At 41.7% G+C, this 12,671-nt stretch overlaps 1 protein-coding gene across 7 annotated transcripts in view; it reads left to right on the top strand.

Annotated features, from left to right (window-relative positions):
- ltbp1 (latent transforming growth factor beta binding protein 1) overlaps positions 1 to 12,671 on the top strand; it is a 161,363-nt gene that overhangs the window by 47,147 nt on the left and 101,545 nt on the right. The gene's annotated exons all lie outside the window — the stretch shown is intronic.

Here is a 12,671-nt window from a genome sequence, read left to right as displayed (position 1 = left end):
TAGCTTTCTCACTCAGTTAGCTTTCACACTTTGTTAGCATTCTCTCAGTTAGCTTTCACTCTGTTAGCATTCTCTCAGTTAGCTTTCACTCAGTTAGCTTTCACTCAGTTAGCTTTCTCACTCAGTTAGCTTTCACACTTTGTTAGCATTCTCTCAGTTAGCTTTCTCACTCAGTTAGCTTTCACTCTGTTAGCATTCACTCAGTTAGCTTTCACTCAGTTAGCATTCTCTCAGTTAGCTTTCTCACTCAGTTAGCTTTCACACTTTGTTAGCATTCTCTCAGTTAGCATTCTCTCAGTTAGCTTTCACTCTGTTAGCATTCACTCAGTTAGCTTTCACTCAGTTAGCATTCTCTCAATTAGCTTTCACTCAGTTAGCTTTCACTCAGTTAGCATTCTCTCAGTTAGCTTTCTCACTCAGTTAGCTTTCACTCAGTTAGCATTCTCTCAGTTAGCTTTCTCACTCAGTTAGCTTTCACACTTTGTTAGCATTCTCTCAGTTAGCTTTCACTCTGTTAGCTTTCACTCAGTTAGCTTTCACTCAGTTAGCTTTCTCACTCAGTTAGCTTTCACACTTTGTTAGCATTCTCTCAGTTAGCTTTCTCACTCAGTTAGCTTTCACTCTGTTAGCATTCACTCAGTTAGCTTTCACTCAGTTAGCATTCTCTCAATTAGCTTTCACTCAGTTAGCTTTCACTCAGTTAGCATTCTCTCAGTTAGCTTTCTCACTCAGTTAGCTTTCACTCAGTTAGCATTCTCTCAGTTAGCTTTCTCACTCAGTCTCAGTTAGCTTTCACACTTTGTTAGCATTCTCTCAGTTAGCTTTCACTCAGTTAGCTTTCACTCAGTTAGCTTTCACTGTCTGTTAGCTTTCTCTCTGTTAGCTTTCTGTCTCAGTCAGCTTTCACTCAGTTAGCTTTCTCTCTCAGTTAGCTTTAACTATCTGTTAGCTTTCACTGTCTGTTAGCTTTCACTGTCTGTTAGCTTTCTCTCTGTTAGCTTTCTCTCTGTTAGCTTTCCTGCTCACTTAGTGTTCACTCACTATGTTAGCACTGAGTCTCTATATGTTGGCCTTTACTCTTTATTTTTTGTTTTGATTTATAAACCTATTTGTCTGAAATAATTCCAGCACTGGGGCGGCACGGTGGTGTAGTGGTTATCACTGTCGCCTCACAGCAAGAAGGTCCGGGTTCGAGCCCCGTGGCCGGCGAGGGCCTTTCTGTGCGGAGTTTGCATGTTCTCCCCGTGTCCGCGTGGGTTTCCTCCGGGTGCTCCGGTTTCCCCCACAGTCCAAAGACATGCAGGTTAGGTTAACTGGTGACTCTAAATTGAGCGTAGGTGTGAATGTGAGTGTGAATGGTTGTCTGTGTCTATGTGCAGCCCTGTGATGACCTGGCGACTTGTCCAGGGTGAACCCCGCCTTTCACCCGTAGTCAGCTGGGATAGGATCCAGCTCGCCTGCGACCCTGTAGAACAGGATAAAGTGGCTACAGATAATGAGATGAGATGAGAATTCCAACACTAAACCTGGAGCGCTCTGTCCATGAGGAAATCCCCGTTCTCATATAAAGCCCTGGAGTCCTATAGACAGTGTTCTTCAGTGTTTTGGACCTGATGTAATGGTTAATGAAGAGTGATGGAGTCAGTATCAGTGTTTACTGAATGATGAAATTAAAACAGTTTTTGATGGCAGACTTTGAGGTGTTTGGTCATAAATCCTGGCAGCCAAATGCATGACATCAAATCTTCTTTAATTATTTATCTTCAGTGACCTGCGGTTTCAGGGCAGCTGTTTGTCTCAAGTGTCTCTATGTAGTGCACGAGTGTCCTGAACAGAGTCACTGCTTCTCACCATGTGGTGTTTAATGGAAGTGGAGTTTCGATCTGCGTTATGTGGGGATGACTCATCGGGGTGAAACGAGTGCATCCAGATTTCACTTTTCACCTGAAGGTAATCCCGAAGCTCTCGCCATGACGGACTGCCTCAGACTTTCCAGGAGCATTTCTCGGCCCGGTGATTATTGATGAGCGAATTTTTTAAACGGAGTTAATGACGTGCGTGCTCTCAGAGGACCGGGCGGTTTTCTGAAAGTTAATCGTTCCCAGATCCGTGTCCTCGAAAGCTGATTTCACTCTCTGCTTTTTGTTCCTCCAGTCTCACAGCAGCTCTGAATCTGAATCACTCTCAGATGCTCAGAAAGAAAAAGGAGGATTTTGTAATATTAAAGTGACAGTATGGAACTTTTTGGGATTTGCTGTCCTCTCTGGTAGAAATGTGTTATTGCAGCTTGTGTAATGTTTGATTTACCTGGAAATAATTGATTAATAATAATTTAATACTTTATCATTGTTAATAACAACAATAACAATAATAATAATAATAATAATAGGTTAAATGAGTGTTCATGTCGTGTCTGTGGTCATGCTGTTGATTCACAATTATGTACGAGTTCAACCTGTCAGCTCAGACTGGTGCTAATGTTCCACATTGTCCAGGCCGAAATCTTTTTTTTTTCAAAGTATAGAGATCTTGCATGTGACGTCACAGCCGATCCAGATTGTGACAGACGCCATCTTGTAGGTCAAACGCCATATTCCGCCTTCTACTTCTACTTCTGCTTTTACTTCTACCTTTTCTTCTGGAAAACCCTACTATATACAATTCTACTACAACGGCTGCGGCTACAAGCTCTCCCTACCTGTGCACGTTTTTATGTTTTTTGTGTGTATTTTTGCGTGTTGTTCATCTGTACCGGACTTCAATATCCACTACAACCGTATGGACTTACTGGACATTGGTTTCCAGCAGAAAATGACGGTTTGTAGCGATTTCCATCACATGCACAACATTCCAGACGAGAAAAAAAAAAAAACATTCCGGACGAGATAGCGAGACCAGCGGGGTCTCCGTGGATTGTTATCGAAAGCAAAGCGAAGGAGGCGGTGCCGGGAGCAGAAGCAAAAGCGAGGCTGCAGGCAGAGCCGGCCTGTTGACTAAGCTCAGAAAACAGCCACTCAAATCTCCACTGCCAAGCCTCTACCTCTCCAACGCCAGATCCATGTAAACAAGACGGACGATTTGGAATTACAGCTGGAATTACCTTATTCTATTCTATAATCGGCTGGTCAGTGCTATACTCAATACTTACTTACCCATCCAGTGAGGATCATTTTCTTGTTTACAATATGCCACATCTGAGTCGCTGACAAATCCTGAATTTCTGTAAAGATAACTGTCCAGAGATTTATAAGCACGCAGTGCTTCACCACTGAACAGCGAGGGAAAGTTGATGAGGTAATTATACACGTCCGGGTATTCCACTGGCAGTTCAAAATCCGGTCGTGAAAACTCTGTCCGGAAAGCCATAAGGGTCACAAATCTGTAGCTCGTTTATTTTAGACATATATCTAGTTATCTGTTCATTAGAAAAATGAGCGGTGTAGTCCGTCGGTTGAAATTGATCCATTCTGTACACGAGTGCAGCAGTATTCAGCGGGGTTTTTGACCGACAAGATGGCGGTTGTGTACTTTCCGGTCACGTGACTGCAAGATCTCTATTGGTCTCTCTAACAAGTTTAAAAGAAAAAAAAATAGTTGTTGAATTTTTACTTGAAAAAGTTGCAGACTACAGCTTTAAACATTACAGTCCCCGGCCACTTTAATAGGAACGTGTTGTTGACTCTAAGATCCCTGTTCTTGGCTGCAGGAGTGGAACCCAATGTGTTCTTCTTTCTTCTGTTTCATGCTGAGATGCTTTTCTGCTCACCACGGCTGTAAAGAGTGATTATATGAGTTACTATATCCTTCCTGGCAAAAAAGCTCGAGCCATTCTGTCCATTTCCCTCTGACCCTCTCTTAGCAACAAGGCGTTTGTTTCCACCCACAGAACTGTCGCTCACTCACTCAGTGTTTTTTGTTTTCTGCGCCATTCTGTGTAAACTCTAGAGACTGTTGTGTGTGAAAACCCCAGGAGATCAGCAGCTTCTGAAATACTCAAACCAGTCCATCTGGCTCAAACCAACACCCAGACCACAGTGAGAGAAAGTCACACTGTGAGATCACAATGTTTCCCGTTCTGATGTTTGAACATTGTGAACATTAACTGAAGCTCTTGATTTGTATCTGTGGGATTTGATGCGTCGTGCTGCTGCCGTGTGATTGGCTGATCAGAGAACAGCAGGGGGATGGAGGGTGTTCCTAATAAAGTGGCCAGTGAGTGTATATCCTTAAAGTGGTGTATAATAACACCAGTGTGGCCACTCCCACATCATCCTCTGTCCCACAGTGTCTCTGTCTATCTGTATCTGGAATAAATGAGATAAAAGCAGGTGAATAATTATCCGGGTGAGACGAGGATCTGAGTGACACTTCAAAGTGAAGACGGAGAACAGTGAGGACGTGAACTCCAGTGTGGATGGATGAAGAATGCAAGTGTGTAAGGAGAGAACGTCTCACACACACACACACACACACACACACACACACACACACACACACACACACACAATGAGACTGTCACTCATGCTGATTTAAACCAAGATGAAGAGGAAAACACAATAACACACAGGACATGATCTTTTAACAACAAGTAAATCCAGTAAAGAATAAAACGCTCCCCGGGACGTGCTGTTATCGGAAAATAATCAGCTGTGATGTACTGTGAAGCGGCCCGGAATGATTATTTTCCCATACCAGCGCATACCAAAGTGTTTCATTCCTTTTACAGCAATTTAACAACAATTACAGTTTTTATTTATTACTTTTTATCCGTTTATTGTTACATTTAATGCTCATTGAAACAGGTTCCTCTTCTCACTGACGTTATAGCAGCTATAAACAGTCGTTCCCTCACCAGTGTCTCGTTATTCTTTCTTTTGAAGTTAATAAAAAAACCCTGCAGTTTGTTCCATCGTGTTCCTGAGAAACTGTAAGTTAGTGTGAACTCCTCTGTCCTGAAGACGTTCCAGCTTCCACTCTGACCGTTACACAGCACTCACACTGGAGACTCCTTCCAGAAACCACACACACATTTCTTCCTCACACTGGAGAGGATTTTAACACATCATTAACTTAAAAAAAAAAAAGTTGATTATTTCTGAAGCGCCTATTGGACACGTCCCTGTGAATGAGCTGTTGCTATAGAAACAATAACGTATCTGAGTGAGTGCATTAATATAAACCTGCACCACTGTCAGAGCTGTGGTTACAGAGAATTAATCAACACCTTCTGACCTGCTGTGTAAATATTTTTAAATCATATAAACACCATCATCAGTCTTCTGTGGTTTCCAAACCAAACACTACCCTGGATTTTCTGCCCTCTCAGGTTAAAGGTCAGGGGTTAAAGGTTAACTACACCACTCACTGATACACAGAGGATTAGTGCTTCATTACATCACCTTCCACTCTCCCTCAGGACCACCTTCCCTGTGCTGAGGTCAAAGGTCAACCTGCTACATGTCCTGTACCACTTGAGGACGGTGGAGAATCGCTCGCTCTAACTGACTGTCACGGTCGTGTCAGATTCACGTTTGGGGCTGATTACTGTCCAACAATTTCACTTATTACTGACTTCTATAATAAAAACATCTTTAAATCCAGAATTAAAATCTTCTTCCTCCATTGCATCTTTTCTCATTTTGTGATTTTGTTTGATTGTCACTCACTTTTGGCATCGTCTCAACCAGCATCATACGCTCGACATGACAATGCATTATTTCACTTTTATGTAAAGAAAACAAATAAACAAACAAACAAATAATGTCTTTTTCAGAAAAAAATGGATCCATTGAGAGACATTTTACTGAACAAATAAAAACATTTTAACATTTATTAACACATTTTTATCATGTGCCTTATTATTAAAGTACTTTTATAGTATTTTTATGCCCCGCCCAAACAAAGTTTAACAGGGGATATAGAAATGGGTTCCATCCATCCGGCCAGCCACATTTTCATTTCCGGGCCGTATCTTTGAAACTACTGAAGATATCTTCATGAAACTTTGTATACACATCAAGTAACATGTGAACTGGAGCCTTTTGCTATTTTGGAATTTTGAAAAAAAGTATTTTTCAAGTTTTAACATAAAAAATAGATTTTGACATAGTTTCTCAGAGCAGTGTTGGTTTCCGGAGCATATATCCAAAACTATTCATGATACAGATTTGAAACTTGGTAAACATGTTAACAAGGTGATGTAGATGTGCCTTTTCATACTAAAACATTTGAGAAATTTAAATTTTTCATGATTCCATGGAAAAAATTTCAGACTCAGTCTCTCAGGTTAGTCTGAGGGGTCGGTTTGGTTTTCAGAGCAGACCTTGAAAACTATGAGTGGTTTGGTCTTGAAAGTTGGTATATGTGTTGATTCAGTAATGTATATGTGGCTTTTGAGACTAAGAAATGTGAGAAATTTTAATTTTTAGCTCAGCTGGACCAAAGGTCTGGTGGGTTTATGCCATGGGCTGCTGAGGTCAGTGTAAAGAGGTCGGGTTGGTTTCCTGCAGCACAACTTGAAAAATGTGACAAATAATATCTTGAAACTTGGTATATAGGGCGGGGATATGGACGACTCTGTCTTCTTGTTGTTATTATTGTACTTTTATTTTTTTTTTTTACACATTTTTGTGATATATTTGTGGTTATTATTTTCTACTTTCTTTCGCTGCCTTTATTTATTTATTTATTTTCATTTTTCTGTTTTTACTGCACACTATAAAATAAATGAAAGGTACAACAACAGTAATAATTGCATGTTTCTTAGAAACACACTTAAAAAAACCGAGTAACACTTCTTCCAAAATTTTAGCGAGTAACTCACTGTAAACACACTCACTGGCCACTTTATTAGGAACACCCTCCATCCCCCTGCTGTTCTCTGCCGTTCTCTGATCAGCCAATCACACGGCAGCAGCACGACGCATCAAATCCCACAGATACAAATCAGGAGCTTCAGTTAATGTTCACAATGTTCAAACATCAGAACGGGAAACATTGTGATCTCACAGTGTGACTTTCTCTCACTGTGGTATGGGTGCTGGTTTGATCCAGATGGACTGGTTTGAGTATTTCAGAAGCTGCTGATCTCCTGGGGTTTTCACACACAACAGTCTCTAGAGTTTACACAGAATGGTGCAGAAAACAAAAAACACTGAGTGAGTGAGCGACAGTTCTGTGGGTGGAAACAAACGCCTTGTTGATAAGAGAGGGTCAGAGGGAAATGGACAGGAAGGATATAGTAACTCATATCATCACTCTTTACAGCCGTGGTGAGCAGAAAAGCAACAGCAGAAGAACACGTTGGGTTCCACTCCTGCAGCCAAGAACAGGGATCTTAGCATCAACAAGTTTCTATTAAAGTGGCCAGGGTGTGTGTGTGTGTGTGTGTGTGTGTGTGTGTGTATAAAAAACAGAACCCGCTGTGCTTCTTCTGGACACTTTGACTGTCACACGTTTCTGTAACAAAGTTTGTACTAAAGAGAAACAGAGTGCCTAAGCTACACTTTTATCTATTTGTAGTTACATTTAATGTTGTGTGAGTTACTTCCTGTTGTCACTGACATTATAGCAGCTATAAACAGTCATTCTGTGATGAATCTCTCGTTATTCTGTCTCTGAAAGTTAATGAGACAAAAATAAAAACTCAGCTTGTTCCATCGTGTTCCTGAGAAACTGTACAGAAGTGTAAACTCCTGTCCTGAAGACGTCAGGAAACTTTTTCACAGCTTCTTCCCCTCTGACTGTTACACAGCACTCACACTGGAGACTCCTTCCAGAGGCGATACACACTTAGCTCCCCTTCTTCTTACTTCTTATTGACTTTCACAAATGGTTTAATTTGTCAAGTCAAGTTTATTTGTATCGCGCTTTTAACAATAAACATTGTCGCAAAGCAGCTTTACAGAATTTTAGTGACTTAAAACATGAGCTAATTTTATCCCTAATCTATCCCCAATGATGAAGCCTGTGGCGACGGTGGCAAGGAAAAACTCCCTCAGACGACATGAGGAAGAAACCTCAAGAGGAACCAGACTCAAAAGGGAACCCATCCTCATTTGGGCAACAACAGACAGCCTGACTATAATATTAACAGTTTTAACATGAAGTCAGTTTCGTTGATGTTATAAACTCTTCACTGATGGAAACTTGAGTGCAAAACTGTTCATGACCACGGATAATGATAAATGGATAATTTGTTGTGTTTAAACATAACGCACCTGAATGGCGATGTGATGAAGATGTTCGCTGTAACTGTAGCGCGCGCTCGTCTTCCCACGTGTGGATTAGTGTTCATTTAATTTAATCTGCGTGAGTGAAATGCAGACGATCTTTTCAGAATGCGGAATGCGAGGGTTTGTTCTGACTAAACACAGTCACCTCGAGAGAAATAAAGACTTGAATAATATCCTTTACGTACAATGTGATCTGAAACGTTCACTGATGACATGCTGCATTTTCATCAGCATCACAAACATGATTAGTAATGCTGTAAGAAGAGGATAATCCTAAACCTGATCATTTCCATTAGTGCAATGTGCTTAGCTCGCTTGCTCGCTGTATGTTACAATATTATATTAGCTCCACCTTTTTAGCATAGCGAGTTGTGACATAACCAGAACATGGCACTGAGCAGCACGCTGGAGTTTTATTTATTGGTTTCCTTTCTAGACCTAAATGTGGACTGGGATGAGAACCCATACCATTTCAGTCCTGCTGGATATTTTATTTGATTTGATCACCATGACAACACAGAGCACTGGACGTCTGCGAGGTCTGTGACGGCTGTTTTCTCATCCTTATCTGACGTCAAGCCCTGGAAAATAAAGCTGGGCCTCCTTTTTTCTACATCCATACTTGTCCAAAACGTCTCATAAGGCCCATCTCACTTCCACAAAAGTTCAAAAAACACAAACACACGTCACATAGTGAAAACATTTCCCACCAGAACAGGTCGTTTTACAGACGCTGTCCCACCGGGTGCGCTTAAAGAATTCTGTCTGACAGCGTTTGTGATCCTTTTCCTTCTTGTTCCCTCAGCCAATCAAAATACACCGTTTTTGGAGTGACATTGATGAAGAGGAGTCGGGTCTGGAGCCCGGAGAAATGCACTTTCATGGAATAAAAGAAACAAAAGCAGTTTTACTGGAACAGGACAGATCTAAGGAAACTCATTTCTCCATCCACTGACACACTCTGATTTACACACACACATAAATAGACTGCAGTTTCCAGAGTGTTATCTTAAGTAGATCGGTTTGTTTTCGTGTCTGGGAGGCATGAGATCGTGTTCATGGTGTGTGTTACACGCTCTGTTTACATGGAGGTCAAAGGTCACAGCTCAACCCCACCCAGACAGGTGTGTTGAGTCATAAACACCTGTCTGAGCTACGCATGTCCATTCATGCCTGTTAGTTTTCATGTTGCTCACAAAGTTTCACTTCTACATTACTCATCTACATTATATCTGCACTATACAGCCAAAAGTATGTGCACCCCTGACCATCACACCCGTATGTGGTTCTTCCCCAAACTGTTGCCTCAGTCTGAAGTCTGAAGCACACAGTGAAGAACGTCTCCATCTGCTGTATCGTTCCAGTTTCCCTTCACTGGAACTCAGAGTCCAAACCTGTTCCAGCATGACGATGATGACGCTCCTTTACACACAGGAGCTCCATGAAGACATGATGTGTGAAGGTTGGAGTGAAGAACTCGAGTGTCCTGCACAGAGCCCTGACTGAACTCAACCCCACTGAGCACCTTTGGGATGAACTGGAACTGGAGCCTAAACATCCCAACTTCAGGGTCCAATCTCACGAATGAACACACATCCCCACAGCCACGCCCCAAAATCTCGAGGAGAGTGTTCCCAGAAGAGAAAAGTGGAGCATATTATAACAGTGAAGGGAATAAATCTGGAACGAGACGTTCAACAAGGACATATGGGTCTGACAGTCAGGGTGCACATACTTTAGGTCATGTAGTGTATGTTGCATATGTCCTTTTACTAACCTTCTTTCCAGAAAAATTGAATATTTTCCAAAATGCAATAAAAACAAAAATGTGTGATTTGTTAATTCACGTGAACCTTTATTGAACTGACAAAAGTACAAAGAAAAGATTTTCAATAGTTTGACTGACCGACTTAACTGTATTTTGTAAATATAAACTGAAAAGTTTATCGGCTATTCAACTAACACCATTCTGGAAGATTCCACATTCAGCAGGTTAATTGGTCGCATGATTGGGTTTAGAAGGAGCAGCACCAAAGGCTCAGTGTGTGTAAGTAAGGATGGGCGTGGCTCACTGCTTTGTGCCAAAATTCATGAGAGAATTGTTCGTCAATTCAAAAAGAACATTTCCCAACACAAGATTTTAGGTCTTTCAAAATCTACAGAACATAATATTGTGAAAAGATTCAGGGAGTTCGGAGACATCTCAGTGTGTAAAGGGCGGGGTCAGAAACCACTGTTGAATGGGCGTGACCTTCGAGCCCTCAGGCGGCACTGCCTGAGAAACCGTCATGCTAATGTGACAGATATAACCACATGGGCTCGGGAGGACTTCAGAAAACCGTCGTCACTTAACACAGTCCACCGCTGCATCCAGAAATACAACCTGAAACTGTATTACACAAGGAGGAAGCCATTCATCAACTCTATACAGAAACACCGCTGATTTCTCTGGGCTGGAACTCATCTCAGATGGACCGAAAGACAGTGGAAATGTGTGCTGTGGTCAGATGAGTCACATTTCAGCTCGTTTTCAGGAAAACCGGACGTCGAGTTCTCAGTGTCAAAGGCGAACACAACCATCCAGTTTGTTATCAGAGAAAAGTGTAAAAGCAGCATCTGTGACGGTATGGGGGAGGATCAGTGCCCACCGCATGGGGGAGTTACATGTGTGTGAAGGTGCCGTTGATATATTGGGATTTTAGAGAGACATATTCATCAAGGCGACGTCTCTTCCTGTGAAGTCCATGCTTATTTGAGCAGGACAATGCCACGCCTCATTCTGCACGGGCTACAACAGCATGGCTTCGTAGACACAGAGTGCGTGTGCTTGACTGGTCTGCTGCCAGTCCAGATCTGTCTCCTATTGAGAATGTATGGAGCATCATGAAGAGGAGAATCAGACAACGGAGACCACGGACTGTTGAGCAGCTGAAGTCTTGTATTGAGCAAAAATGGACAAAAATTCCAATCGCAAAACTGCAACAATTCGTATCCTCAGATCCCATACGATTAAAAACTGTTATTTACAGGAATCAAATTCTAACTTTGTTTATATTTACAAAATACAGTTAAGTTGGTCAGTAAAACTATTGAAAATCTTTTCTTTGTACTTTTGTCAATTAAATAAAGGTTCACGTGAATTAACAAATCACATATTTTTGTTTTTATTACATTTTGGAAAATATCCAACTTTTCTGGGTTTGTACAATAGTAAAAAAAAACGTACTCGACTCAGTGTATGTGATTAAGTTTGTTTTCGTGTCTGTTCTTGGGTTTCAAGTAGCTACTAAACGAGTTGTGAAAGATTTCTTTTCCAAATACTGAGCTCTGTTATGATTTTGGCTTCCTGAGGTGATGCTAAAAGTGCTAACACATGCCAGAACACTTGACCTTTAAAAACACACACACACACACACACACACACACACACACACACACACACACACACACACTCTCTCTCTTTCCTCTGTTCCTACAGAGTGCTTTCATTCCTTAGCCAAGCGCCATTATACACACTGCCGAGAGGACACACACACACACCAGCTGAGGAGTGTTTACATACACAGATCCAGATTCATATCAGGTTCCAGTGACCACGTTCTCTGACTGTCAGACTTTAAAGTGCCGCTGCACTCAGACTCAGTGTCTCAGAGCGTTTGATATGACGGTGTGTAAATTTAAAAATAATAAGAATACATGAGATTTTAATTAATTCATTTTTCACTGCCTAGAAATCAATGATTTTTAAATTGATGACTCATCCTGCGCTTGCCTTGTGTCCGTCCAATGAAATCCTCTCTAGAAGGTAGATGTCCCACCCCTAGGGGCGTGTCTTGCTACAGTCGCAGCTCACTTCAGTAAATGAAAAGCAGCTTGATTGTGTTGAGCGACTCAGCCATGTAAGAACGTTTCGTTTCTCTGCTGTACGGAGCTCTTTTATTGCTTTCGTAATGTTTCATGTCCATCTGTACTGTGAAGCTCCATCCTGTCAGTTTTGCAGCGTTAGAATGAATCTGAGCAGAAATAATATCTCTGTACACTTCAGAATTCATCCTGGGATTGCTATCAGCAGTTACATCATCAGTAAACACCGGTGACCCAGTTCCACTAGCCCATGGCCACGCCCAGGTCCAACATGTTTACAAATGATGTGGTCATGCTTTGGATCATGAGCCCTTTCTTTCCTTCTCCATACTCTTCATTCTGGTACCAGTTCATCGTGGTTTCATCTGTGCAGAGAATCTTCTTCTGACCCGGACAGGTTTCCTCATGAAGTCCAATCTGATCTTTCTGTTCTTGACTCTGACCAGTGGTTTGTCACACTTTAGTGTCCACTTCAGTGCCAACAGGACAAATCTACAGAACTGTACATCACACTTCTTTCAGAATAGAAGGAAAGTGTGTGTGTGTGTGTGGTCTTGATTTCCGAGGAATGAT

The sequence above is a fragment of the Neoarius graeffei genome, chromosome 11 (assembly GCF_027579695.1).
Source record: "Neoarius graeffei isolate fNeoGra1 chromosome 11, fNeoGra1.pri, whole genome shotgun sequence".
NCBI lineage: Eukaryota > Metazoa > Chordata > Actinopteri > Siluriformes > Ariidae > Neoarius > Neoarius graeffei.
The sequence above is the reverse complement of the archived record's forward strand: the minus strand, read 5'-3'. Positions and strand labels throughout refer to the sequence as shown.